At 33.6% G+C, this 6019-nt stretch overlaps 1 long non-coding RNA gene across 1 annotated transcript; it reads right to left on the reverse strand.

Moving 5' to 3' along the window:
* Positions 1–3636: 3636 nt before the first annotated feature.
* On the reverse strand, positions 3637–4288 carry LOC119504233. Its single transcript, XR_005210525.1, has 2 exons — positions 4252–4288; positions 3637–3847 (listed from the first exon to the last, which is right to left on the reverse strand). It is a non-coding gene; the product is annotated as an uncharacterized LOC119504233 (long non-coding RNA).
* Between the last annotated feature and the right edge of the window lie 1731 nt (positions 4289–6019).

Here is a 6019-nt window from a genome sequence, read left to right on the forward strand (position 1 = left end):
GAAAACATCAAAGGACGATGTCATCACATCAAATGATGATGACATCACATCAAAGGACGAAGACATAACATCAGAGGACGATGACATCACTGAAATAAATAAAAGGATATGTATGAATATTCGAAATGACGTATGGAAAACTAAATTTAAATGTCCAGAAAAGTGGCAGTGTTGCTGTGCAGCAGTCTGGTATATTTTGTGTGTTGAGCAATGCGAGTTGCATCCAACTCATATTCACCTGGCATGGGAGATACAATGATGAAGTATTTCATGACAATACATTTTTTTTTAAAGTTAAAAACAAATACAGATTAATACCAGCCGTATTCTTGAAAAGAAGCATTATTTTGAAAAAAAAAATGTATGTTACAAATATCCAACTGAGTAGAGATTGTCAACTGTGAGTGTATTGTAGCAGCACCCATCAAGTGTCTACCCAAACTAGCCTAATTCCAGAATGTGTGACAACATCAAAGGACGATGTCATCACATCAAAGGACGATGTCATCACATCAAAGGACGATGACAACTCATCAAAGGACGATGACATCACTGTAATACATGAAAAGACATGTATGAATGTTCAAAATGATGTATGGAAAACTAAATTTAAATGTCCAGAAAAGTGGCAGTGTTGCTGTGCAGCAGTGTCTAGTGTACATTGTGAAGCTTTGTGTTGAGCAATGCGAGTTGCATCCAACTCGTATTTACCTGTCATGGGAGATACAATGATCAAGTATTTCATGACAATAATTTGTTTTTAAAGTTAAAAACAAATACAGATTAATACCAGCCATATTCTTGAAAAGAAGCATTATTTTGAAGAAAAAATATGTATGTTACAAATATCCAACTGAGTAGAGATTGTCAACTGTGAGTATATTTTAGCAGCACGCTTCAAATGTCTACCCAAACTAGCCTAATGTTCCAGAATGTGTGAAAACATCAAAGGACGATGCCATCACATCAAAGGACGATGTCATCTCATCAAAGGACGATGACATCACTGTAATACACAAAAGGATATGTATGAATATTCAAAATGACGTATGGAAAACGAAATTTAAATGTCCAGAAAAGTTGGCAGTGTTGCTGTGCAGCAGTGTCTGATTTACGTTGTGAAGTTGTGTGTTGAGCAATGCGAGTTGCATCCAACTCATATTTACCTGGCATTGGAGATACAATGATCAAGTATTTTATGACAATAATTTTTTTTAAAGTTAAAAACAAATACAGATTAATACCATCCATATTCTTGAAAAGAAGCATTATTTTGAAGAAAAAAATATGTATGTTACAAATATCCAACTGAGTAGAGAAGTCAACTGTGAGTGTATTGTGGCAGCACGCTTCAATGTGTCTATCCAAACTAGCCTAATGTTCCAGAATGTGTGAAAACATCAAAGGACGATGGCATCACATCAAAGGACGATGACATCACTGTAATACATAAAAGGATATGTATGAATATTCAAAATGACGTATGGAAAACTAAATTTAAATGTACAGAAAAGTGGCAGTGTTGCTGTGCAGCAGTGTCTGGTGACCGTTGTGAAGCTGTGTGTTGAGCAATGCGAGTTGCATCCAACTCATATTTACCTGGCATGGGAGATACAATGATCAAGTATGTTATGACAATATTTTTTTTTAAAGTTATAAAGAAATACAGATCAATACCAGCCATATTCTTGAAAAGAAGCATTATTTTGAAGAAAACAATATGTATGTTAGAAATATCCAACTGAGTAGAGATTGTCAACTGTGAGTGTATTGTGGCAGCACGCTTCAATGTGTCTATCCAAACTAGCCTAATGATCCAGAATGTGTGAAAAAATCAAAGGACGATGACATCACATCAAATCAAATCAAATCAAATCAATTTATTTTTGTATAGCGTCAAATCACAACAGAAGTTATCTCAAGACGCTTTATGTCATCGTTTTATACATCAAAGGACGATGACATCACATCAATGGACGAAGACATAACATCAAAGGACGATGACATCACTGTAATACATAAAAGGATATGTATGAATATTCGAAATGACGTATGGAAAACTAAATTTAAATGTCCAGAAAAGTGGCAGTGTTGCTGTGCAGCAGTGTCTGCTGACCGTTGTGAAGCTGTGTGTTGAGCAATGCGAGTTGCATACAACTCATATTTACCTGGCATGGGATATACAATGATCAAGTATGTTATGACAGTAATTTTTTTTTAAAGTTAAAAACAAATACAGATTAATACCATCCATATTCTTGAAAAGAAGCATTATTCAAAAGAAAAAAATCTGTATGTTACAAATATCCAACTGAGTAGAGAAGTCAACTGTGAGTGTATTGTGGCAGCACGCTTCAATGTGTCTATCCAAACTAGCCTAATGTTCCAGAATGTATGAAAACATCAAAGGACGATGACATCACATCAAAGGAGGATGACATCACATCAAAGGTCGATGACATCACTGTAATACATAAAAGGATATGTATGAATATTCAAAATGACGTATGGAAAACTAAATTTAAATGTCCAGAAAAGTGGCAGTGTTGCTGTGCAGCAGTGTCTGGTGTAAGTTTTGAAGCTGTGTGTTGAGCAATGCGAGTTGCATCCAATTCATATTTACTTGGCATGGGAGATACAATGATCAAGTATGTTATGATAATAATCTTTTTTAAAGTTATAAAGAAATACAGATCAATAACAGCCATATTCTTGAAAAGAAGCATTATTTTGAAGAAAAAACTATGTAGTTACAAATATCCAACTGAGTAGAGATGTCTACTGTGAGTGTATTGTGGCAGCATGCTTCAAATGTCTACCCAAACTAGCCTAATGTTCCAGAATGTGTGAAAACATCTAAGGACAATGTCATCACATCAAAGGACGATGACATCTCATCAAAGGAGGATGACATCACATCAAAGGTCGATGACATCACTGTAATACATAAAAGGATATGTATGAATATTCAAAATGATGTATGGAAAACTAAATTTAAATGTCCAGAAAAGTGGCAGTGTTGCTGTGCAGCAGTGTCTGGTGTACGTTTTGAAGCTGTGTGTTGAGCAATGCGAGTTGCATCCAATTCATATTTACTTGGCATGGGAGATACAATGATCAAGTATGTTATGATGATGATCTTTTTTAAAGTTATGAAAAAAATACAGATCAATAACAGCCATATTCTTGAAAAGAAGCATTATTTTGAAGAAAAAAATATGTAGTTACAAATATCCAACTGAGTAGAGATTGTCAACTGTGAGTGTATTGTGACAGCACGCTTCAATGTGTCTATCCAAACTAGCCTAATGTTCCAGAATGTGTGACAACATCAATGGACGATAACATCACATCAATGGACGAAGACATCACATCAAAGGACGATGACATCACTGTAATACTTAAAAGGATATGTATGAATATTCAAAATGACGCATGGAAAACTAAATTTAAATGTCCAGAAAAGTGGCAGTGTTGTTGTGCAGCAGTGTCTGGTGTACGTTGTGAAGCTATGTGTTGAGCAATGCGAGTTGCATCCAACTCATATTTACCTGGCATGGAAGATACAATGATCAAGTATTTCATAACAATAATTTGTTTTTAAAGTTAAAAACAAATACAGATTAATACCAGCCATATTCTTGAAAAGAAGCATTATTTTGAAGAAAAAAATATGTATGTTACAAATATCCAACTGAGTAGAGATGTCAACTGTGAGTGTATTGTGGCAGCACGCTTCAATGTGTCTATCCATACTAGCCTAATTTTCCAGAATGTGTGAAAACATCAAAGGATGATGTCATCATATCAAAGGACGATGACATCTCATCAAAGGACGATGACATCACTGTAATAAATGAAAAGACATGTATGAATATTCAAAATGACGTATGGAAAACTAAATTTAAATGTCCAGAAAAGTGGCAGCAACAGTGGTGCAACAGTGTCTGATGTGTCTGATGTACGTTGTGAAGCTGTGTGTTGACCAATGCGAGTCGCATCAAACTCATATTTACCTGGCATTGGAGATCCAATGATCAAGTATTTTATGACAATCATTTTTTTTTTAAAGTTAAAAACAAATACAGATTAATACCATCCATATTCTTGAAAGGAAGCATTATTTTGAAGAAAAAAATATGTATGTTACAAATATCCAACTGAGTAGAGATTGTCAACTGTGAGTGTATTGTAGCAGCACGATTCAAGTGTCTACCCAAACTAGCCTAATGTTCCAGAATATGTGAAAACATCAAAGGACGATGACATCACATCAAAGGACAATGACATCACTGTAATACATAAAGGATATGTATGAATATTCAAAAAAACATATGGAAAACTAAATTTAAATGTCCAGAGAAGTTGGCAGTGTTGCTGTGCAGCAGTGTCTGATTTACGTTGTGAAGCTTTGTATTTAATGATTTTTGACATGCCGCAGCATGACTTTTTTATTTGTTTTTGACATGACTACTTTTTTTAATTTTCGACTTTCCGCAGCCGTGACTTTTTATTTGTTTTGAACTGACTTGTATTTTATTATTTTCGACATTTCGACGGCATGACTTTTTATTTGTTTTTGACGTGACTTGTATTTTATGATTTGTGACATGCCGCGGCATGTCTTTTATTTGTTTTTGACATGACTATTGTTTTTTTTATGTTCGACTTGCCGCTGCATGACTTTTTATTTGTTTTTGACATGACTATTTTTTTATTTATGTTCGACTTGCCGCGGCATGACTTTTTATTTGTTTTTGACATGACTTTTATTTTATGATTTTCGACATTTTCGCCGCAGCAAGACTTTTTATTTGTTTTTGACATGACTATTTTTTTTTTATTTTCGAAATGACGCGGCATGGCTTTTTATTTGTTTTTGACATGAATTGTATTTTTTTATTTTTAACAGGCCGCGGCATGACTTTTTATTTGTTTTTGACATGACTTGTATTTTATGATTTTCGACATGCTGCATCATGGCTTTTTATTTGTTTTTGACATGACTATTTTTTTTCATTATCGACATGCTGCAGCATGACATTTTATTTGTTTTTGACTTGACTTGTATTTTATGATTTTCGACATGCTGCAGCATGACTTTTTATTTGTTTTTCACATGACTATTTTTTTTTTTTTTTCGAAATGACGCGTCATGGCTTTTTATTTGTTTTTGACATGACTATTTTTTTTTTATTTTCGAAATGACGCGGCATGACTTTTTATTTGTTTTTGATATGACTTGTATTTTATGATTTTCGACATTTTCGACATTTTCGACGCAGCATGACTTTTTATTTGTTTTTGACATGACCTTTATTTTATGATTTTCGACATTTTGACGGCATGACTTTTTATTTGTTTTTGACGTGACTTGTATTTTATGATTTTCGACAAGCCGCGGCATGACTTTTTATTTGTTTTTGACATGACTTGTATTTTATTATTTTCGACATGCCGCGGCATGACTTTTTATTTGTTTTTGACATGACTTGTATTTTATGATTTTCGACATGTTGCAGCATGACCTTTTATTTTTTTTGACATGACTTTTCTTTTTTTTATGTTCGACTTGCCGCGGCATGACCTTTTATTTGTTTTTGACATGACTTGTATTTTATGATTTTCGACATGCTGCAGCATGACTTTTTATTTGTTTTTGACATGAGTTGTATTTTATTATTTTCGACATTTCGACGTCATGACTTTTTATTTGTTTATGACATGAATTGTATTTAATGATTTTTGACATGCCGCTACATGACTTTTTATTTTTTTTGACATGACTTGTATTTTATGATTTTCGACATGCCGTGGAATGACTTTTTATTTGTTTTTGACATGACTACTTTTTTTAATTTTCGACTTTCCGCAGCCGTGACTTTTTATTTGTTTTTGAACTGACTTGTATTTTATTATTTTCGACATTTCGACGGCATGACTTTTTATTTGTTTTTGACGTGACTTGTATTTTATGATTTGTGACATGCCGCGGCATGTCTTTTATTTGTTTTTGACA

This window comes from Sebastes umbrosus, chromosome 16 (genome assembly GCF_015220745.1).
Source record: "Sebastes umbrosus isolate fSebUmb1 chromosome 16, fSebUmb1.pri, whole genome shotgun sequence".
In the NCBI taxonomy this organism is placed as follows: domain Eukaryota; kingdom Metazoa; phylum Chordata; class Actinopteri; order Perciformes; family Sebastidae; genus Sebastes; species Sebastes umbrosus.